This window comes from Protopterus annectens, chromosome 3.part0 (assembly GCF_019279795.1).
Source record: "Protopterus annectens isolate FY-2018-M chromosome 3.part0, PAN1.0, whole genome shotgun sequence".
In the NCBI taxonomy this organism is placed as follows: Eukaryota; Metazoa; Chordata; order Ceratodontiformes; family Protopteridae; genus Protopterus; species Protopterus annectens.
This window is the reverse complement of record NC_056731.1, coordinates 311,695,469-311,720,468: the sequence shown is the minus strand read 5'-3', so window position 1 is coordinate 311,720,468 and position 25,000 is coordinate 311,695,469.

Below are 25,000 nucleotides of genomic sequence, written 5' to 3'. Positions count from 1 at the left end.
TAAAAATTTTTAATGTGGCAAGTCAATCATTGAGAAATTACACAAGCAGCAAACCGGTTTCGGCTAAAATCTAATGGCCTCCTCAGTGCAACTAAAACAAACAGATGGTACATCCTGGTACTCTCTTATATATGAAATTTTTTTTTTTTATTTTTTTAAAGTGACAACCTCAAAAAAACACACACATGCATATGAGATTATCCCCATTCATGTTATAATTCTAACATGAATAAATATATGCAGGAACTAGATATTTGGCGCAGATATCTAGACGATTGTTGGATGGTGTGGTGGGGTGATTTGGATTTGGCGGATGATTTTTGTGAGATATTTGAACAATAATGAAATGGGCATCCATTTTACTATACAAATACAATATCAAGAAATAGTGTTTTTGGATATGGTGTTTCCAGACAGACAGACCATACTTTGGCTACTAAAGTTCATAGGAAATTTCCACAATATAACACCCTTCTTCATGCCACCAGCAATCATCCCCGCCACATCATTGACAATATTCCTAAATCACAATTTTTGCGTATTAAACGCATATATTCATCAGATGAGTCACATTTGGTATGTGAAAATGATTTAGCTCAGAGGTTCATTGTTAGGGGATATAATCCTAATCGCATTCTTCAAACTAGGAATCAGGTCAGAAATACTCCTAGGTCTGAATTGTTACATTATAAACATTTCAACCAAGAAAACAATAGAGATCAGCCAATTAGGTTTATAACAACATTTGGTAGTAATACCCCCCTTTTTAGACAAATTGTCAATAATCATTGGGAGATCTTAAGAGCCCATGAACATCTTGGGGAAATATTACCTCAAACTTGCTCATTTTCATATAAGAAGGGAAGAACATTGAACACCCATTTTACACACTATAAGAGGTATAATCCTCCCAGACTAGCACAAACGACTATACTGGGTAACCAACTGAGAGGTTGTTATCCATGTGGCCATTGTAACGCATGTCAATATATATATATAAAACAATGGAATTTACCAGCACAAATACCCCCAAAATATACAAGATTAACATTTTTGGGAATTGTAATACTGATTGGGTAGTTTATATGGCCACTTGTTCTTGTTTGGCATTCTATGTGGGACAAACTTCTAGACCATTAAAATATCGTATCAGCGAACATTTAAGTGCCATTAGAACTAGCAAATTGTCAAATGCTTTATTCAAACATACCAGGTTACACAAAACGGCTCAATTTAAATTTACTGTTATTGATAAAATAGACATGCATAGGGCTAATAAAGCAGGTTGGCATGAGAAACTGAACAACATGGAATTTTCCTGGATAACCAGGTTGGGGGCATTATTTAAACCTGGCCTTAATGAAATGTCTTAGAATCCATGTTCACCTGTTATTAGTTTATATATCCCTAAATAGATTTTTTTCTATATAATAATATTATTCTACATGTTTATTGGTATGAACATGTGTCACTTTTGGTGAATTTTCACATTTATTTGTACTTATAACATGAATGAGGATAATCTCATATGCATGTGTGTGTTTTTTTGAGGTTGTCACTTTAAAAAAATTTAAAAGTTTTTTCATATATAAGAGAGTACCAGGATGTGCCATCTGTTTGTTTTAGTTGCACTGCGGAAGGCTATTAGATTTTAGCTGCTTGTGTAATTCCTCAATGATTGACTTGCCACATTAAAAAAGTTTTATATAGCCTGTCTCCGGAGTGCTGGTTCATCTTTTGCTGTTGATTCATGGTTCAGAACCTTGCACTCGTCCATTGTGCGTGATTTGGTTTGCTCTGGAATTAGTATATACACACACACACACACACACACACACACACACACACACACACACACACACACACACACACACACATACCTAACAATCTCAAAAGAAAAAAAATGCTAAAAACTTACAAGATCATTCCAAAATGCTCAAATCTTATAAGCTTGAACTGGCAAAAAGTGTTTCTTTTTGCTGGAATCTCAACTGCGAGAGATCGAGGCACAGTGGGGATGGGGCATTTATCCTTTCCTCACTGTGGTTTAATCTTGGAGTTGGAATATATTAGTAGCAGGAGTTGTGGGCGGTGCAGGGGGCTTACCTCCCAGCAAAAACAGATGTATTGTGTGTGTGTTTTGTCCAGCTTACAAGATTCAAGCATTTGGCCTCAGTCTTGTTAAGTTTCAAGCATTTCACCTTTTGATATTATAATATAGAACCATCTCTCTCTCTCTCTATATATATATATATATATATACATACATATATATATACATATATATATATATATATATATATATATATATATATATATATATATATATATGTATATAGGTTTACTGTTGAAATTGCACAGTGCCATTGATCAAATGGCAAGTGGTTGAAAGGCACTTTCCATTTTCAAGAAGGCACAATGCCAAAGCAGACTACTACGAATACACAATACCGAATGTGCAGTGTAACTGGGTAGTCTGAGTTTGGTACTGTGATGAGTGGAGATCGCGGTATAGTGAGGAACAGAGAAATTACCCATTTCCTCACCATAGTGTGATCTCAGAGTTGGAATATATAATTTGCAGGGGGTGTGGGGGACACAGGGGGCCTTGTCCCCCTGGAAAACTGTAAAATGTATGTGCCATTGACTTGACAAGTCTAATGGCAGGTTCTGCTGCATATCTTGGGTGACTGATGTCACCTACAGCTATGTTGAATATGTTGAACTACAGGTTCATGATTATGGATTTCCACTTTACAGTGCGACAGTTTCATCAGACAATGAATGCAGTTTCCAGATTTCAATAGTAAATCTATGTGTGCGTGTGTGTGTGTGTGTGTGTGTGTGTGTGTGTGTGTGTGTGTGTGTGGGTGTGTGCGTGCGCACGTGTGTGTATGCATGTGTGTATGTGTGTGTATGAGGGTATGGGGAGGCAAAGCTCCCCAAATGGATACATGTTATTAGTTCATTAGTTCTAAGGTGATATTTGATGAAGTGGTGTATTATAGAGTTGTGGTTTGAAAGACAAGAATATTAGACACTGGTTTATTCACCACAGACAAATTTGGGGTATGTAAATTCTACCAATCAATGCTCAGTTGAGTGCATGTTATTTAGAATTTTAGAGTTTTACTGTCACTTTTTACTTCTGCAAGACCTTGCCTGATGGCTCCTCTACCATTTCTCAACTGACTCATCTGTTTCTGTACTGGAAGCTGTTAAAATATAACTGAAGACTGCAAAATAAATAAATTCAAACCAGAGAAATAACAATGCCGCTTCTTATTGAAAACAAAAAAAAATAATTTTTTTTAATGTGAGCACTTTCGTCCGCTTACAATGTAGGAACTTCACCAGACATCAAATTAAAGTGCTTTTTAGTTTAAATAGTCCTACAAATTCAATGACATCATGACCTCTCCCATATGAAATTCAAGAATCCAGCTATAAACTGTTGGACTAAAAATTCTATCACACTTTGAAATAAGACATATAAATGTAAAGTCATATGAATATAAATATAAATTCACAGCTTGTAACTAGATGTAGAATGTAAAAGTTTCAGAATCATGTAACATAAAAGACATATGTTACAAATTCTGCTCTGAAATACAGCGATCATATTGAGTTACCAAGGGAAAGCATTATGCAGAGGCACACTTCCCTTTAGGGGTAGCAATTGCAGGCTCAGAGGACCTGCCAAGGGGGGGAAGTGGGTGCTGACAAAGAGAGATGTTTAGCCCCCCCCCCCCCAGGATCAGCCAGCTGGCTCACTCCCTACTGCTCAGCCGTCTCCAGGGAAAAGAGGGCTTGATGGTGGTTCCTGGATAGTAACAAATGGGCCATAGTGCTCTAGCCTAGCCTGGGAATAGCTAGCTTCCAATACAGATTAAATAGTCTTACAAATTCAATGACATCATGACCCCTCCCATACGAAATTCAAGAATCCAGCTATAAACGGTTGAACTAAAAATTCTATCACTCTTTGAAATAAGACATATAAATGTAAATTCATATAAATATAAATTCACAACTTCTAACTAGATGTAGAATGCAAAAGTTTCAAAATCATGCAACATAAAAGACATAAATTACAAAGGGTTATCTCAATAAAGATTTCAACTTTAAAACACATTTAAGTGAACAACAGTCATTTAACCCGGGATAGGCAAATGCATTTGTTTTTAGTTGCCATAGCAACTCCCTCTCCTCAAGTCTTAAAGCCCAAGGACCCCCCTCTAGGATTGACCTCCATTTTTTCAATAATAATATAATGAAAAGAATGGCCAGCATGTTCCAAAATGTGCTTTGCTATGGCATTGTTTTTTTCCTAATAATGCTGTATTGGTGATCATAAATCCTTTGCTTAAATGGCCTTTCCATCCTCCTTATGTAGAATGTGGGGCATTGTTTGCATTTTGCTAAATAAATGACTCCTTTAGAATTGCAGTCACACTTTCCTGCCAGAGTATATTTAACATTCTCAATAGTGAAAGAGGAGGCTACTAGAATGTGTTTAGATAAGAGCATCTACCACGCTTTCTCATGCCTTATTAGGAACATAAGGTTTAATATACTTGTATAAGAGTGCTTTTAAATTAAGGCCTCTTCTAAAAGTAACCTTAGGCTCTAAATGCAGTTTATCTCACAAAGCTACATCATCCTTAATCAATGCCCAGTTTTTAATCAAAATGGCCCTTAAGTTCCCAGCATCACTTGCAAATACTGTAGTAAAGCTGGTATTAAAATTTTATTTTTCATCCCTTCCTATGGGGCTCCCTGTCAAGACCAATTGTTATTCGGTCACTCCTGATCCTTTATTCAAAATTAGTTGGAAATGACCCGTTAATCTTTTTCTCCCCACTTCAGCTATGATTTCATCCAAAAAGTAGAGGGGTGCCCCATATTAAAAAACATCACTTTTAGATTCTTATACTCCATATCAAAATCTATGTCGTGTAATCATTTTTGCTGCCCTAACCAGCTGTCCTTTTACGATGGCCCTTTTCTGATAAAAGGGGTGATTACTGCTGAAGTGGAGGAAATTATTGGAGTATGTTGGCTTATAGTATATTCCAGCAGTGTACCTATTGTTTAAAATGTCCTTATCCAACCATACATCCAAATAAGAAATAGCTTTTGTTTCAAAATGGTATGTGAAATCCAAGAAAGGGGTCAGTTTGGATATGATTCCCATGAAATTCTCAACATCCCCTAAATTACCCCTAAAGAATAAAAACATATTGTCCAGGTACCTCGTGTAGCAATGTAAAAGCAGTGTTGAAAATTTCTTGTTTGAATAATATTTGTTTTTCCCAGTGGGCCATAACACAATTTGCAAATGTACTCCCACAGGATGACCCCATCTCTACTCCTATTTTCTGAAGGAATAATTCACCATCAAAGAGAAAATAATTATTAGTTAGAATAAGTTCTAAAAGACTTAAAATTAATCAATCTTTTCACCTGGTGCTCCCTTATCAAGTAGGAATTCCCTAGTCCATTCCAAACCTACATTTTGTGGAATGACTGTGTAGAGGTCTTTGATATCTATCATTAAAAAGTTAAAGTCCTGATTGAAATCTAAATTGTTAAATGCTTGCAAAAAGCCCCAAGAATCCTTACAGATTTGGCCCTCAGTTTCAAGATATTTCTTTAGTTTGTTATCCACAAACTTAGCGTAGGCATAAGAAATGGAATTTCTTCCATCAATAATAGGTCTAAAAGGTGGATTGTTAATATTTTTATGCATTTTTGGGATTCCAAAGAGTATGGGTGTAATAAGTGCAGGCATGTTCAAATAATTAAACACATCAATAACAATGAACTCTTCAAGAAACAGGTCATTAATAGCATTTTTAAATCTCTGACAGGCGCCGTTCATTTCGTTTAGTGAGACACAATCATATGCTCCACTCTCTAGCAAAACCTTCATTTTCATATTATAATCCTCCTGGTTCATAAACACTAGACCGCCCCCCTTTATCAGGGTGCATAATCCTGATGCCAGTCATTCTTAAATCCACAATGTTCTGAGTTTCTGATTGTGTCAAGTTTTTAGCATTATGTTTACTTTTAGCCGAAGATAAGCTTAACAAGTGCCTAAAGTCAGCTTCACAAACTTTTTCAAACAAGCTGATATGTGCTAGATACCTTAAAGTCAGCTAGAACAGGTAAATTATTCCCAAAGAGAAATTGCAAATTTAATTTGTGTACAAATAATTTTAGATCCAATAAAGAGCCAGCCAAGCTAGCCTTCATACAAGGAACAAAACTGAGCCCTTCTGCCAGTGTTTCTATCAGTTCAGGTTTAATAACAGTGGCGGTGTAAGTGTAAATTTGAAACTCACCTTTTTTATTATTGCAGACGCTGACAGGATGAAGTGGTTCATCCATTTCATCAATAATGCCCTGGTCTGCTACCTCCTCCACCAGTTCTGCTTCCTGGGTCACTGGTTGTGCCTGTTGTTGCCCTGTGATGTATTTGGATGTAGCCGTTGACCGTTCTGAAAATCCTGTGAGGAGGGTTTGCCATTATTCTGGGTTTGCCTGTTATGTAGCCGGCTGTGCCAATTTGCAGGGGTATTTACTTCTTCCTCACTGGCCACAAATGCTGATGAGTCTAACAAATTGGCATTAGTTTCTGGATTAATGTTGGCATTGGTGACTGAAGAATTTAGATTAGCCATTTGTTGTGAGGAGGGTGAAGGAGGATAAGCTGTACCAGCCTCGTATTCTCTCCTATCCCTTTCAAGTTTTTTGGTTTTATCCATTCTCAGCTTCATAATGGTAGCTTCTATACTGCTGTAAATATGGCAGAAATCAAATTTATATCTTAGAAAGTTCACATCCAATTTAATTTTCTGCTCAAGTGTACATAAGTCAGTTTTAAGGCTATCCATTTGAAAGCAATAGTGTTTCACCAAGATTTCCAAAAACTCGATCCCCTGTCTGTCAAATAGTTTAATCAAATCCAAATGAAAGGGAGAGTTTTGGATCAGGCTGGTTGGATATCGTCACTGCCTAAGCCCTCGGGGAATGTGTTGCCTTTGAATACACCCCCTGAGGTAGGCAACCTCTAAGTTGTAACTTCTTAAATTTCATAAGCTTACTATCAAAGTCCTTTAGATTCACGACAATAATGTTTTCATTTAACTCAGAAGCCATAACATGATTCCGGACAAGCCCGCTATTCTTTTGAGAATTAAATGACATATTTTGATCCAACCACTCATTGAGTAGAGGGATATTAACGGCCATGCTATTGGCATCATGCTAGGCAAAAGCACCGGTATTACCATGATTGTTGTTGTAAACACATTCTAGTAGCCTCCTCTTTCACTATTGGGAATGTTAAATATACTCTGTCAGGAAAGTATGACTGTAATTCTAAAGGAGTCATCTATTTAGCAAAATGCAAACAATGTCCCACATTCTACATAAGGAGGACGGAAAGGCCATTTAAGCAAAGGATTTATGATCACCAATACAACATTATTAGGAAAAAAACAATGCCATAGCAAAGCACATTTTGGAACATGCTGGCCATTCTTTTCATTATATTATTATTGAAAAAATGGAGGTCAATCCTAGAGGGGGGTCCTTGGGCTTTAAAACTTGAGGAGAGGGAGTTGCTATGGCAACTAAAAACAAATGCATTTGCCTATCCTGGGTTAAATGACTGTTGTTCACTTAAATGTGTTTTAAAGTTGAAATCTTTATTAAGATAACCCTTTGTAATTTATGTCTGTTATGTTGCATGATTTTGAAACTTTTACATTCTACATCTAGTTAGAAGTTGTGAATTTATATTTATATGACTTTACATTTATATGTCTTATTTCAAAGTGTGATAGAATTTTTAGTTCAACAGTTTATAGCTGGATTCTTGAATTTCATACAAGAGGGGTCATGATGTCATTGAATTTGTAAGACTATTTAATCTGTATTGGAAGCTGTCTACTCCCAGGCTAGGCTAGAGCACTATGGCTCATTTGTTACTATCCAGGACCCCCCATCAAGCCCTCTATTCCCTGGAGACAGTTGAGCAGTAGAGAGTGAGCCAGCTGGCTGATCCTGGGGGGTGGCTAAACATCTCTCTTTGTCAGCACCCACGTCCTCCCTTGGTAGCTCCTCTGAGCCTGCAATTTCTACCCCTAAGGGGAAGTGTGCCTCTGCATATTGCTTTACCCTTGGTAACTCAATATGATCACTGCATTGCAGAGCAGAATTTGCCAGCTCTTAACTCTACTGAGGAGACCCATAGTGCTTTTGCTAGATGTCACTTATGTGGTGAGCCACAGTGCCTCCCACCCCACCCCACTGGGATGGATGAACCAGCAACAGATGCTCACTCCCGTCCTCCCCAGCCATTTCTCACAGGCATGCAAGACACTAAGTAAGCTCAGGTCACCTGCAAAGTAGTCATGGCTTTATCCCTCTATGCCATAGAACTGACTTGTTTTACTGTCTTTGCAGATGGCTTGTTAGTTGGAATTTATTTTTGATTGTGCAGCAACATCTATTGTCAACCAATCAAGATTCACTTTCAAGAATAAAATGATAAGTGATTGGTCATTAGATAATACTAGTTTGCCTGTTAAAATGGTTAGCTAAACAACAACTGAAGTTAAGTTATGCCACATTTGAAAATTATTTTTTTAGGCTATCTTGAATCTTCATTTCTGTGGACTGTGCCTCAGGATATATGTGAATGTGTCCCAGAATTTCACTGTGGTAACAGAATATCTGGCAACGCCGGAAAGTGCTTTTTGATTTAGACACAGAAACCATTCAGCCAACAGATAGCCAGAGTTCCCACAGAGTTTGTCTTCATTTGATAGTTTATAGAGGGAAGGAAAATCTGGAGTGCATAGAAGGCTGTGGGCACACCATAACTATATTAGAGACACAAAGAAAAACACAGAAATCACGCACTGCTCCAAAAAGAAGATTGTAAGGACAACCAGCCTTTTAGCATTATAACTTTATTCACCACTATTCGTCCATGGACTTCTTCAGAAATCATTACACATAATAATACAAACAACTCTTTCTTTTTTTGACTACGGGGTAAAAATATGATCAAGGCACAGAGAAATACCTTCTGTACTACTTTCAGCAGCCAATACTATGCACCTAAAGGGGGGATTGTATAAATCTTTATTAAGTTTTGGAATACTGAAAAGTACCCCGATTTTCAGATTGCCATTATACAAAAAACTGTACAAGTCAAATTGTATGCACATCCATAAGTAGTCCATATAACACATCATGTATAATCTTGTAACTCTTCATAACATCACTTTTAGAAACTTCAAAATATTCTTGATCATTTCTTAACATTTTTTCGATGATATTATTATATGTTTCATAATTCATTATAACAATACTACCCCCTTTATTTGCCTTCATAAATTTCAACTGTTTCTAACATTTTAAATCTTCCAATTTACATTTATTATTTTAGACATCGTATATAAGGATTTAAGGTGGGGGGCTTAAGAATCAAGTGGAAATGAGAGAAGTTGAACGGCTTATCTGCATATTGTTCACCAGGTTTAAATGAGAGTATAAATATAAAATGTTTTTTACTAAACAGGAGATTGGTTATTTAAGGGTTAAGTGTGTTGTATTTTTAAGTTTAAATTAGTTGTGGATTTTTATTGGTTGATTAAATATTTAAAAGAATTGTTTGTGTTGTGTGTAATGGTTTCTGAAGAAGTCTACGGACGAATAGCGATGAATAAAGTTATAACGTTAAAATACTGGTCGTCCTTCTTACAATTTTGTTTTTGGAGCAGTGTGTGTTTTCAGTGTTACTCTTGGTGTAGTTTGTACTGTATTAGAGACACCTTGTTTGCCCTCTAATTTTAGAAGGATGAACAGTGCTGGCATTTGTTCTGATGACCTAGAGTATATCAGGCTGCCCTGTTGTAGGCTTTTTCACGTTTTTGCTTTAGGAATAACAGCAACACAGTAAGAAGATGGGCAGAATAAAATGAGAGATGGTAGCAGATATAAAGTAGCTGTGGAAAATCTAGAAGTATTTATAAGAAACACCCAACCTTATAGAATCTGCTAACTTTATAGCTGATTCTGATGTCAATACTTTTCATAGCAGATTAAATTTTAGATGATTTGTTAAGACTGTAGCCAAGGAGCTTTGTAGATTGCTACTTTTCAGATGCCCACAGTGTAACATTTTTTACCAAAACTTGATATTTTTTTTCTGGACAAACCATACTCACAGTCAATGCAGATGACTGGATTTCATATTTTTTTCAGCAAAATAAAGGTTCACCATTGCAGACTTCTTGTTAAATGTATGGTTTTATATCCTACTAAGGAGTTTCAAGTACAGAAACATGCCCTCCTACAACAATTAAACAAAACTGTATATATGTACATATATATATATATATATATATATATATATATATATATATATATATATATATAGGATCGCTACATAATCTCGAAATTTTGAAATACCGAATTTCAAAATCTTTAGACTATATAGCCAAAATCCCTAAATGCCGAAACATCAAAACAACGAAATTCAAAATCCCGAACGTACAATACATATACAGCACACACATACACATACACAGAACTGACCCACAATCAAACATATAATCCTACACTACAGATAAGCAGGGGGGCAAGCCGCCCTGCACCCCCCATGTGGAGGGCTACACCCCCACACGCCCCCTACTTAAACATACTAACTCTGAGATCGCACAAACAGACACACAAAGGAAACTCACACCCACACATTTTACAGTCCCTCACACACACACACACACACACACACACACACACACACACACACACACACACACACATCACAGTCACAACATACACTGACACACACTAAAGCCCCAACCAACACACTTACACATAGATACTTACCTGAAGTTCCACCCATTCATAAACAAACCGCAACACCAGAAGCGTTACTTCAATATCTCAGAACATCAGGATTTTGAATTTCACGCTTCTGGTCTTTCGGTATTTAGGAGATTCGGCTACATAGTCATGAGATTTTGGGTTTCGGTATTCCAAAAGTTCAAGATTATGTAGTGATCCCATACACACATATGTATATATATATATATATATATATATATATATATATATATATATATATATATATATATATATATATATATATATATATATATATATATATATATATATAGTAAGAAAAGGAGATACTGCCAGTCTAGCTATCTAGAATTTTGTAAATAATTACATGTCATTTGAATATTAATATGATTTATATAGAAGTGTGACAGAAGGCAGTACTGCCAGCCCAGCTATCTGGAATTTTGTAAGTGGATGTGTGTCACTTGTGAATATCAGCATGGTGCAACTGCTTGTGTTACACCTGTATTAGACCTGTATGTCATATTGTACAGACGTGTGCGGAAGAGATATTTTGTAAAATACTGAGCAGAAATGTATATACACTATTGTAACTGCTTAGATGTATATGTATTTTAACAATGGGGACTGAAACACAAGAAGTTAACTTCAGAAGAATAGCTGAAAACTTAAATTACTTTATAAACATGTAATAAAAGAGATGTTATCTTTCAGTTTCAGTGCAACAGGAGATATAATGTCTAGAACTAGAAGTTATTTTGTATTGTTTTTAAATGTGGAGGCATGTAAATTATTTTACGACTTCCATCATTTGCCAAAAAGATCTAAAGTCTATGTGTTTTTGCAAGTAAATGCTAAAATCAATGGTTGTGAGCCTGGGAACTGATATTCAGATGTCAAGAAGTGATGTCATGCTGCTAGCTACCTCAGCAATAATATTTGAAATATTAATTTAAGAACTCTCTGAGAGAGTGACTGTGAATTTTGTATTTTGTCTTTGACCTGACAGCATCATCTGGAAGACCCACTCACACACACTTGCTTTGCTCTGTAAGTAAGTTAATTAAGGTACAGTAAGTTCTCTTAAATACAGTTAGGAATATAGTGAAGTATAGCTTAGATATTTTCTTTATTTATTTGAGACTGTCCTGCAATGTTGTTTTAAATATTTCCTGTGATTTTGAACTCTGAAGTTACTGTGATTATTTACTAATTTCTTGTTCTATTATTCATTATTAAATATATTTAAACCTATCATTGTGGCTGATATTTGTGAGACATATTTAAATTCTATGAGTACTTGCATATTTATTTGGTGACACTGAGGGGCCACTCCTAATAGCCTTGCTCTTGGTCAAACTACTATTTGGATTAATAGTAAATTACTCAGTAAGATTGGACACCCTTTTTTAAGGGTCTTAAAGTAGCTGATAAAGAGTTGGCTCATGGCAGTGATAACTACCTTATAGTTTGGGCAAAAGGGGGCATAGCTAGTAAACCTGTGCCAGCCTTTCCCAGGAGTGTGTGTGTGTGTGTGTGTGTGTGTGTGTGTGTGTGTGTGTGTGTGTGTGTATAAATCAGGTCTCAAAGAGTGTGTGTTTTTCAGCTACTTGTGCAGGGACATGAAGCACTGGTTGGTCAGAGAGGATGCTGGAGGTCATGAATTGGCCACTAACCTGATATCTCAACCTTATAGGTGTGCCAGTGAGAAGTCTTATTGGGGATTTGGAGAAATAAGGAGAAACCAGCCCCAGACTGACTGTGGTTTCTGTGTGCTCTTAAGGGAAATTGCACTTTACTCTGTGTGTGCTTGTCATTCTCCCAGTGTGTACGTCCCCCACTGTTGCCAGTGGTGAGGATTGAGGCTCCTTGATTACTGGGGCAGTGGTAGGGTGCCACATATTAGTTGGTTGGCAATGGTGGGATATCCATATATTAGAATTCAGTGGTGTGGATATTGAATTCCTGTAGCCTGTAAACAGTGGTCACTAAGGAAGTTGTTTGTACTGTCAATCAGCCACACAGTGAACATCCAGAATTTCATACCACAATAGTTTTATTTTTTTGTTAGCTTAGTTAGTCAGGGAGAGCAGACAAAGATGTCAGCACAGGTGTATGGCAAGCTGTCAAGGAGACATTTGACTGAGATGTGCCAAGCCAAATGACTGGGGCATGCCAAACTGACTAAAGCAGAAATTATTGCAGCTTTGGTCACAGCTGCATCACAGACAAGCAACCAGGAGGGCAACCAGACTAGCCTTGGGGATATACAACTCGCAGAAAATGGACAGTTCAACCTTTCAACAGAGGACTTAAAAATCCATATGGAGATAAAGAGACTTGAACTGGAGGTCAAACGTTTGGAAATAGAATCAGCAGAGAGACTGTGGCAGGAGAAACAAAGGAAATTAGAAGCAGCAGAGAGACTAAGATATCTGGAAGCTGAGGAGAATGAGAGGCAGAGACAACGTGAGAAGGAGATGCTGATTTTTCGCCAAGGTCATGGAGGTAATGGGGAAGGGAGTAACAGAACTTCAGAAGAAACAAAGGTCAGTACATTTCTTCCATAATTTACAGATGGGGATAATTTTGACAGTTTTATTTATATGTTTGAAAGGGTATGTAAACAGTATAACGTTGACCAAGGGCTCTGGATATGGTGCCTGACCCCCTTACTCCATGGTAAAGCTGTGAGTGCTATTTCTAAATTGTCTGATACTGATTGCTTAAATTACAACACTATTAAAAATTGTCTGTTAGAGTGTTTTACGTTAACATCTGAAGCTTATAGGAAACAGTTTCATGAGCATAGACACAAGGCAGATGAAAGTGTGTGTGAATATGTTGCTGAACTGAGCACTTATTTTCATAGGTGGGTGAGTGGGTGTCAGGTAACCACTTTTGAAGGGCTGGCAGATCTTTTGGTGAGAGAATGAGCCCTTAGCACTTTGCCTGAGGACATGAGAATCTGGTTAGCAGATAGGCAATGCAATACTGCAGATGAGTTGGAGAAGAAAGGAGAACTATACCTAAAAATCAGGGAATCGCTGCACAGGAAAGGGATACCCAGTGTGTTGCTCATGGGTCTAAGGGAACCCATGGTGGGCAGCCTAAACCTCCCCAACAGAGTCTGCCAGTAGCAGGGAAAACCACTAGTCCAGGTACACATCCAGAACCAAGGGTTAAATGTTTTAAATGCAACCAGTGGGGCAATGTGCATATAGATATCCATGGAAGCAAGGTAGGGAACAAAAGGTGAGAAAGCCAGTAAGTGGGAATGGCAGAATACCAGCAGTACGTTGTCTGGAGACAACAAGGGTACCAAACTACCACAAGAGGTTATATCCTATCTTTGTAAATGGGAAAGAGGCCACTGCTAAGAGAGACACAGCCTCTGGCATAACCACTGTGAAGCCTGCAATAGTTAATGTGGAGCACTACTTGCTTGGGCAGTCTACTCCAGTCAGAGCTTTAGGAAGGACCCCATTCCAAATACCTTTGGCGTAGGTTCACCTTGACTGTGAGGGGGAAAAGGAAGCCAACAAGTAGGTGTGTTTGAGGATATCCCTGCAGATGTCCTGATAGGGAATTATTTTGATAATGCAGTACCTTGTGTGCATGCAGTGACATGCAGTCAGACTTGGAGAAAAGCATATGGGTCTGGTAGCCTGGGGTGACCCAGACAGACAGCAGACTTGAAGCTAGGACTGGTGTGGTGGTTACTTCAGGGAGGGAGCTACCCTGTAGCAGTGAAACTGAAGGTTAGCCACAGCTGCCTGTGAGTACTGATGTTCCCTTCGACAGAGTGACTTCAAGGGCAAAGGTGAGTAGTAGTACCCAGGCTGAGAGTGAGGCACCACTGTCAGAGGATACCAGACTTCCTGTGGAAGGGGAGTTGGGAAGTGTTACCAAGAGAGACTTGAGACAGGCTCAGCTCTTGGACCCTACTTTACAAGGAAGGAGGGAGGTAGCCAGTGAGGCAGCCGATTGTCAAGGAAAAGAAGAATCTGTATACTGGGACAAAGGGTTATTGTATAGAGAGTGGACCCCTGAGGGAGGGCTACAGGGTGAGAGAATACAGCAGTTGGTATTCCCCAGAGCCTACCATCTGACACTTCTAGCCATAGCCCATGACATTCTCTTTGCAGGTCATATGGGCATAAAGTGTACCAATAGATGTATTATGCAGAAGTTTTATTTGCCTGAGATTTCCAGAGGTGTAACTGGGTACTGAAGGACCAATGAGCAGTGCCAAAACGTAGGCAAGGCAGGGGACAAGGTCAAAGCTCCTTTGGTGACTTTGCCTGAGATGGAGGAGTCATCTCAGAAGGTAGCTATGGATATTGTGGGGCCTCTGAGTACCCTAAGTTCCACAGGGAAGAAGTATATCCTAGTGGTAGTAGATTATGCTACCAAATACCCTGAGGCAGAGAGATTGTCCTCCATTGAGGCAGAAAAGGTGGAAAATGCTTTGTTAGAGATTTTCAGCAGGGTAGGTTTCCCAAAAGAAATACTGACTGACAGAGGTGCCAATTTCACGTCAGACCTGCTGGCTTGTCTGTGGAAGCACTGTGGGGTGAAGTACCTAAAGACCACCCCCTACCATCCCCAGACTAATGGTCTTGTTGAGAGGTTAAACTCTACACTCAAGACTATGCTACGGACATTAACAGACCAGTTTAAGAGGGGGTGGAACAAATATTTGCCCCATCTGTTGTTTGCTTTTAGGGAGGTGCCCCATGAATCCACAGGTTTTTCACCCTTTGAGTTACTGTATGGGCATAGGATGAGGAGACCTCTAGATTTGATTCAAAGTGAGTGGAAGGGTGAGTGTGAATTCCACAAGGAGTCTGTTGTGGCATATGTCCTAAACCTCAGGACAAGGCTCAGGGAACTCATGGGCTTGGCCCAGGAGAACCTGGCAGAATCCCAACAGCAGAAAAAAGTCTGGTGTGACAGGAATGCTCGATCAGAGAGTATGCTGTAGGGCAGCAAGTAAAGGTTCTCATTCCTGTCAGACACAACAAGCTGCAGACAGCTTGGGGGGACCCTTCAAAGTGGTAAGGAAGGTCAGTGATGTTAACTACCTGGTAGAACTGCTAGACAAGAGGCAGGGGCTCATGCTGTACCATGTTAACAAGATGAAACCTTACCGTGATAGGAAGGCCCTGGTGCTAAGTATTTGCAGTACAAAGCAGGAGGAGTCTGAAGGGGATCTATGGCTACAGGGAGCCAGCCAGCCAAATCCCAAATTACTATGGTGGAGCCTAGGGTTGCAGGCATATGATGGGACAGTGCAGCACTGTACTGGGGTTAGCAATGCCAAGGCAGCTGGAATCTCAAGACAGGCAATGGAGTAGGTATTCCCAGACAGGCCCAACCCTCTCGCGCAATGTTTCTCAAGGGTCACTTGAAAAACTAGCTTGAGTCTTTGGGGGGGGTGTAACAAAAGGAGATACTGCCAGCCCAGCCATCTGGAACTTTGTAAAAAATTATATGTCATTTGAATATTAATATGATTTATATAGAAGTGTTTCAGAAGGAGATACTGCCAACACAACTATCTGGAAGTTTGTAAGTGGTTGTGCGTCATTTGTGAATATCGGCATGATGCAATGGCTTGTGTTACAACTGTATTAGAACTGTATGCCATATTGTACAGACATGGGTGTGGAAGAGATATTTTGTAAAATACTGAGCAGAAATGTATATACACTATTGTAACTGCTTAGATGTATATGTATTTTAACAATGGGGACTGAAACACAAGAAGTTAACTTCAGAAGAATGGCTGAAATTTTAAATTACTTTATAACCATGTAACAAAAGAGATGTTATCTTTCAGTTTCAGTGCAACAGGAGGCATAATGTCCAGAACTAGAAGTTATTTTGTATTGTGTTTAAATGTGGAGGAATGTAAATTATTTTACGACTTCCACCATTTGCCAAAAGATCTAAGATCTATGTGTTTTCACAGGTAGATGCTAAAATCAATGGTTGTGAGCCTGGGAACTGATAGTTCAATGACAAGAAGTGATGTCATGCTGCCAGCTACCCCAGCAGTAATATATGAAATATTAATTTGAGAACTCTCTGAGAGAGTGGCTGTGCATTTTGTATTTTGTCTTTGACCTGACAGCATCAGCTGGAAGACCCACTCACCACACACTTGCTTTGTTCTGTAAGTAAGTTAATTAGGGTACAGTAATTTCTCTTAGATACAGTTAAGAATATAGTGAAGTATAGCTTAGATGTTTTCTTTATTTATTTGAGACTGTCCTGCAATGTTGTTTTAAATATTTCCTGTGATTTTGAACTCTGAAGTTACTGTGATTATTTACTAATTTCTTGTTCTATTATTTATTATTAAATATATTTAAACCTATCATTGTGGCTGATATTTGTGAGACATATTTAAGTTCTAGGAGTACTTGCATATTTATTTGGTGACACTGTGGGCCATTCCTAATAGCTTTGCTCTTGGTCAAACTACCATTTGGATTAATAGTAACATTACACAGTAAGATTGAAAACCCTTTGTTAAAGGCCTTAAAGTAGCTGATAAGAAGTTGACTGGTGGCAGTGATAACTATGTTATAGTCTGGGCAAAAGGGGGTATAGCTAGTAAACCTGTGCCAGCCTTTCCCAGGTGTGTGTGTGTGTGTGTGTGTGTGTGTGTGTGTGTGTGTGTGTGTGTGTGTGTGTGTGTAAATCAAATCTCAAAGAGTGTGTGTGTGTCAGCTACTTGTTCAGGGACATGAAGCACTTATTGGCTAGAAAGGCTGCTGGAGGTCTTGGCTTGGCCACTCAGCTGAGATCTCAACTCTATATCTGTGCCAGTGCGGAGACTTATTGGGGATCTGGAGAAAGAGGGAGAAACCACCCCCAGACTGACTGTGGTCTTCATAGGTTCATAGGTAGGTACTAGGCTATCGGCCCTAGGGCCTAAGTAAGCCTAGCCAACAATGTTCCCTGGCTTACGCCACCCAAGAAAGTTATTTTCTTGTGCCTCTGTCTAGCAGAGCCACAGAAGTGATCCCTGGGGTGTATTTCCTATTTCCCATCCACTTATCAAGATTTTTCTTGAAGAGTGCTAATGAAAAACCTTGCTTGACATAGATGGGTAGCTTGTTCCAGAGTATGGGAAGTCTCTGGGACAGGAATCTATTCCTCCAGCATGTCCTGTTTATTGTGGTGACAAGGTTTAGGTCTCTAGAGAATGTAGCTCAGATGGATTGGGATTTCTTTAGGTGTAGCATGTCCAACAGCTCTGGGTTTGACATAGTTTTATATGTTAGGCAGAGTTTACCTCGGAGTAGGCGATATGCTACGGAGTAAAGCTGGAGTTTTTTGAGATAGTCAGTGTAGGGCATCTGTTTGAGGCCAGTAATCCTCTTTGTGAGGTACGTCTGTGGCCTTTCAAGCTGCTGCAGATGTCTTGTGAGGTACATTCCCAAAGGGGCATTGTACTCTATAATGGGTCTAATGAGTGTTGAGTAGAGGGGAGCAATGACCTCTTTTTTCCTAGATGAGAACCCTTTTGTGATGAGTTGTGTCATGTAGAAGGATTTCCTGACTACTGTGGCGATGTGATTATCAAAGGAGAGACTACTGTCCACCTAGGTCCCAAGGTCTCTTATCACACATTCAGTGTTAGGTAGACTGCCGCCTATGTGGTAGTTCATGGGTACAGAGTTTTTACCAAAGGGATGACAGTGCACTTTTTGGCATTGAGCTTGAGGCCATGGCTCTGACACCAGGCATCTGTCTCACTTAGGCCCATCTGTAGGATGTCCACATCATTTGGGGACTCAGCTATGGCTTCTAGTTTGCAGTCATCTGCGAACTTCATTAGCCAAAGGCCTTCCATATTAGCCTGTGCTTCAGAGAAGTAGATACTAAACAGGAGAGGTCCTAGGACTGAACCCTGTGGTACTCCACTTGTCACTGGTTTGAAGTCAGATTTGGAGTTTGCAACTTTTACCGTGTGGGTTCTGTCAGTGAGCCATTTGGCAACCCATCTTGTGACATAGGGATTTATACCTAGTTTAGTGAGTTTAGCTATAATTCCAGAATGGGGGATGGTGTCAAAAGCCTTGGCAAGGTCAAGATAGGCTGTGTGAACCACCTTATCCTCATCTACAGCTTTGGTGACTGCCTCAAAGAAGTTGATCAGGTTCAGGAGGCATGATCTGCCTTTCACAAACCCGAACTGGGTGGGGTCCAGAGTTTGGAGGTTACCAATGTCTTTGTTTATGAGTTTCATGATGATACGTTCCATGGCCTTACAGACCAGGCTCGTCAGGCTAATAGGGCGATAGTTTCTGGGATCAGTGGTGGCTATCTCTTTGTGGAGTGGGATAACTGTTGCTGTGCACCATTCAGTGGGCATAAAGCCTGATGTGAGACTATGATTGAACATGGTGCTTAGGTGGGGAGCCAGTTCATTCTGAAGTTCATGTAAAACGCAGCCTGGGATGTTGTCCGGTCCCATGGATGCTGTGTTTCTGGCTTTAGACAGTGCAGCTTTTACCTGCGTAGTTCTGATTACAGGGACTCTGCATTCTTCCTGTATAGTTATGGGCCCCTTAGGGGGTGAGAGGGGGGTAACATTAGCACTGAACCTATCTGCCAGGACGTTGGCAATATCAGTTGGTTCTGTAATTTTCATGCCGTTATGCTGTAACTCAGAGCAGATCTGGGTCTTGCCATTGAGATTCTTGACATAGCTATAGAATGCTTTGTGGTTGCCCATAGAATCAGTGGCAATTTTGTTTTCATAGCTAGCTTTGGAGGATCTTATAAGGGATCTCAACTTCTTACTGAGGCTGACCAGGGAATTCCTCTACTCATGGGATTTTACTCTCTTTTGCAACAGTTTCTTCCTTTTGTTGTAGAGTTTGTTTATGGCAGGAGACCACCAGATTGGCTTCCTTTTTTTGGAGGATAGCATCTTGGTTCTGTTTGGGATAGCACGATCCATGCACTTGTGTAAGTGCTTATAGAGTGCATCTGTGTAGGATTCATCAGTCATAACTGTATTGTCCATCTGCATGGGTGTCATGAAGTTCGCCGCTTCTGTCTTAAGAAGCAAAAAGTTGGCTTTGGAGAAATTTTTTACCGTGATTTCCTTAATGGGGGTGGGGGCAGAATGTGGATATCTAGGGAGATTAGCTTATGGTCGGATCTGACCAATGAGGAGTTGACTTCAGGTATGGAACACCGGTCACTCGTGTTGGTAATGACTAGGTCCAGGATATTGTTGCCCCTGGTGGGGGTGTGGATAAGTTGATCCAGGGCATTGGCATTTATGAATTGCAGAAAGCATTGAGTGAAGGAGCTGGTACATGACTAGTTTTCCCAGTTAATGGTGAGGTAGTTGAAATCACCCATTATTAGGGTGTTTGGTTGAACTTTAATATTTTCCAGTATATCAAGAAAAGAGGAGTGGGAATCCTGGGGCATGGTGGGGGATCTGTAGCAAGCTACAATTTAGATTGTAGTTTTGCCCAGAGTTAGTTGCACTTGGATAACCTTGGCTGCATTATGCTGCGCATCTAGCCTGGAGGTGTGGATATCCTTAATGAATATGGACACACCTCTGCCTTTGGTGTTCCGGTCCAGGTTAGGTGGTCAAAAAGTGTGGTATGAGTTATAGCCTGGTAATGCAGGGGTGCTCTCTGGAGCCTTGAACCAGGTCTCAGTCACTGCACAGATATCGATGTTCTCTTTTAAGGAGTGCCTCAAGGGAGTGCATTTTGAGATTTAGACTTCTAGCATTGAGTAGCATTACCCTCAGTTTTTGCTTGCCATTTTCTGTTATGGTGGTGACTTTGTCATTTAAACCTTGCCTAAAAAGGCACTATAGGGGCAGCAAGAGCCTTAGCCAGTATCCGGAATCCCAGGGGTGACAGGTGCAGGCCATCTTTGGCAAAGCATCATGGTCTGTTGACCATGTCATCCCAGGCAGACAGATACTGGATCCCCTTAGAATGACACTAGAAGCTTAGCCAATTGTTGAAGTCAATCATTTTGTCCTTGTACTGTGGTATCATTTTGGGTGACGGCAGGATGCTACTCAGGGCTAGGGTCATACCTGCCTGGGTTGCAAGATCGGAGAGCTCTTCCATGTCTCTTTTCATGTAGTCCAGGGAGGTACATCTCAGGTCATTCACACCAACATGAACAATGACAGAGTCATGTTTGTACTTGTTGTGGAGTGACCTGAGTGTGTGGGTTATGTGGTGGATCCTGGCACCTGACAGGCAGCTGACAGTAACCTTCTCCTTGTTTAGCCTGGTGAGTGGGACATCAGTGTGCCTGACTATAGAGTCACCTATGACTAGTGTGTTGGGTACGTTGTTTTGCCTTATGGGCTGTGGTTGAGTGGCACACTGAGTCTGTGGGCTATGTGTCATTTGGGTTGTGTTGGGGGGAGGAGGTTGCTTGCGTTTCTGCTTTGGAGGTCTCTGTTGCTTGAGAAGATTATTATTGAGAGCCTCCATGAATGTTTTTGTGTTTCTATGTGTGGATTTTGGTGGTGTAGGTTTAGTGGGACTATGTGATGAGTATGGTGTGGTGCAAGTGTTTACCTTCTCCTCTTGACTGACAAGTTCAGTCTTGGTTGGAGAGAGCTTTACCTCCAGTTTGGCTAGATAAGTGCATCTCTAACAGGTTGTGGTGTTGGGTGGCAGGAGGAGAGGGTTGTCTGTGTACATGAGGCAATTGCTACATTGCCCCAAGATGCCCAGATTCATCAGATAGACAGGAGAGAACACTGGGAGCTGACCCTTGGACATGCCTGGATAAAAAACTACTTTCTTCTAGACAAGTGAGGAAAGTGAGTATAAGAGCTGTTTTTCTCTAAGCAAGTGAGGAAAGTAAGTACCCAAACTGTTTTCCTCTAGGTAAAGAGGAAGGGTGAGTGCCATAGTAATTTGTAGCTTATTTAGAGCTGAGAACAAATTCTGAACAAGTGCTGAGCACAAATAAGCAAATTCAAGTGCTAAAACTAAGAATCTGTACCTGGATCTTGTGTTAGATAGGCTACCTAGTGCTTACCACTCCCACTGATAAACTAGAATAATTCCCTCCAACACAGAAAGGCTTGGGGGACTCAGAAGCTTACAAACAGTCCTGGATACAGCAAATCTGTAGCTGGACTAGACTAGTTACAGGAAAGGTAGGAAACAAGTGCAAACCCGGGCTTTTAAACCAGAAAGTTGAAAGACATGGAAAAACTGCCCAAACGGCCAATAAACTGCAATTTCTGGGCCAGAAACCACTCTTGTGGTAGATAGGCTACCTAGTGCTTACCACTACCACTGATAAGCTAGAAGGCTTCCCTCCAACACAGAAAGGCTTGGGGGGCTCAGAAGCTTACAAGCAGTCCTGGATACAGTAAATATGTATCTGGACTAGACTAGTTACAGGAAAGGTGGGAAACAAGCTCAAATGCAGGCTTTTAAACCAGAAAGTTGAAAGAGATCAAAAAACTGCCCAAACGGCCAATAAACTACAATTTCTGGGCCAGAAACCACTCTTGTGGTAGATAGGCTACCTAGTGCTTACCACTCCTGCTGATAAGCTAGAAGGCTTCCCATCCAACACAGAAAGACTTTAGGGGCTCAGAAGCTTACACACAGTCATGGTTACAGCAAATCTGTATCTAGACTAAACTAGTTAAAGAAAAGGCAGGAAACAAGCTGAGAACATTTTAATTGTTTTGGGAAAGTAGAAAGGGAGAAAGTAGAAACAAATGATAATTCAAAATTAAGGACTTAAGTGGCAGAGGATAATTCAAAATTAAGGACCTAAGTGACTTGCCCTTCATAAATGTTCTCTCTGTATTCGGTAGAGTGAGCTAGTGACACCAGAATGGAATAGAGCTTGGATAGAGCTGAACAGATGGGACTGGTAGGAGTGTCTGAAGTCAAAATATGATCTCACTGTACTCGGGTGAGTGAGAAAATGAGATAGACACAGGTGGAGTGTTCAAACACAAATTTACAGGAGGGGCAGGCAATTCCAAAGCCACCAAGATTAATAACAAAAACAAGAACAGGGAGGCTGGGCATGAAACTAACTGCAGAGACAGAGAGAGACCACAGTATTCTATGAAACAATTAAATAAAAAAAAATAACTACAGAGAGACACAGAGCACAATATTCAATGAAACAATTAAATAGACAGAAAAATGAACTGCAGTACAATCTTTAACACTGCAAGTTTGTACTTAATTCAGCTAGTAAAGCAGTTGATTGTAAGTATGTAACAGAAGCCAAACAACACAGGTATTGAGTAGTAATACATTCAAAGATATGTGACTAACACATATAAATACAGAGAAACCCTCTAGGCTAAGAGTTTAACACTGAATATCAATGAAGTGAAACACAATAGCCCCCACTATTGCAGAGACAGAGAGAGACCACAATATTCTAGGAAAAAATTAAATAAAAAAATAACTACAGAGATACACAGACCACAATATTCAATGAAACAATTAAATAGATAGAAAAATGAAATACAGTACAATCTTTAACACTGCAAGTTTGTACTTAACTCAGCTAGTAATGCAGTTGATTGTAGGCATGTAGCAGAAGCCAAACAACACAGGTATTGAGCAGTAATAAATTCAAAGATATTTGACTCACTTATAAGTACAGAGAAGCCCTCTACGCTAAGAGTTTAACACTGAATATCAATGAAGTGAAACACAATAACCCCCAGTACTGCAGAGACAGAAAAAGACCACAGTATTCTATGAAACAATTATACAGAAAAATAAATAACTACAGAGAGACACAGACACAATATTCAATGAAACAAATAGAAAAAGAAATGCAGTACAATCTTTAACACTGCAAGTTTGTACTTAACTCAGCTAGTAATGCAGTTGACTGTAGGTATCTAGCAGAAGCCAAACAACACAGGTATTGAGCAGTAATAAATTCAATGATATGTGACTCGCTTATAAATACAGAGAAACCCTCTAGGCTAAGAGTTTAACACTGAATATAAATGAAGTGAAAGACAATAGCCCCCACTACTGCAGAGACAGAGAGAGAACATAGTATTCTATGAAACAATTAAATAGAAAAATAAATAACTACAGAGAGACACAGACACAATATTCAATGAAAGAATTAAATAGACAGAAAAATTAAATGCAGTACAATCTTTAACACTGCAAGTTTGTATTTAACTCAGCTAGTAATGCAGTTGATTGTAGGTATGTAGCAGAAGCCAAACAACACAGGTATTGACCAGTAATAAATTCAAAAATATGTGACTCACTTATAAATACAGAGAAACCCTCTAGGCTAAGAGTTTAACACTTAATATCAATGAAGTGAAACACAATAGCCTCCACTACTGCAGCAATAGAGACCACAGTATTCTATGAAACAATTAAATAGAAAAATAAATAACTACAGAGAGACACAGACACAATATTCAGTGAAACAATTAAATTGACTGAAAAAGAAATGCAGTACAATCTTTAATACTGCAAGTTTGTACTTAACTCAGCTAGTAATGCAGTTGATTGTAGGTATGTAGCAGAAGCCAAACAACACAGGTATTGAGCAGTAATAAATGCAATGATATGTGACTCACGTATAAGTACAGAGAAGCCCTCTAGGCTAAGAGTTTAACACTGAATATGAATGAAGTGAAACACAATAGCCCCCACTTACTGCAGAGACAGAGAGAGACCACAGTATTCTATGAAACAATTAAACAGAAAAATAAATAACTACAGAGAGACACAGACACAATATTCAATGAAACAATTTAATAGAAAAATAAAATGCAGTACAATCTTTAACACTGCAGGTTTGTACTTAACTCACCTAGTAATGCAGTTGATTGTAGGTATGTAGCAGAAGCCAAACAACACAGGTATTGCTCTGTGTGCTCTTAAGGGAAATTGCACTTTACTGTGTGTGTACTTTTCATCCTCCCAGTGTGTACCTCCCCCACTGTTGCCAGTGGTGAGTACTGAGGCTCCTTGATTACTGGGCCAGTGGTGTGGCATCACATATATAAATGCACACACACACACACACACACACACACACACACACATATATATATATATATATA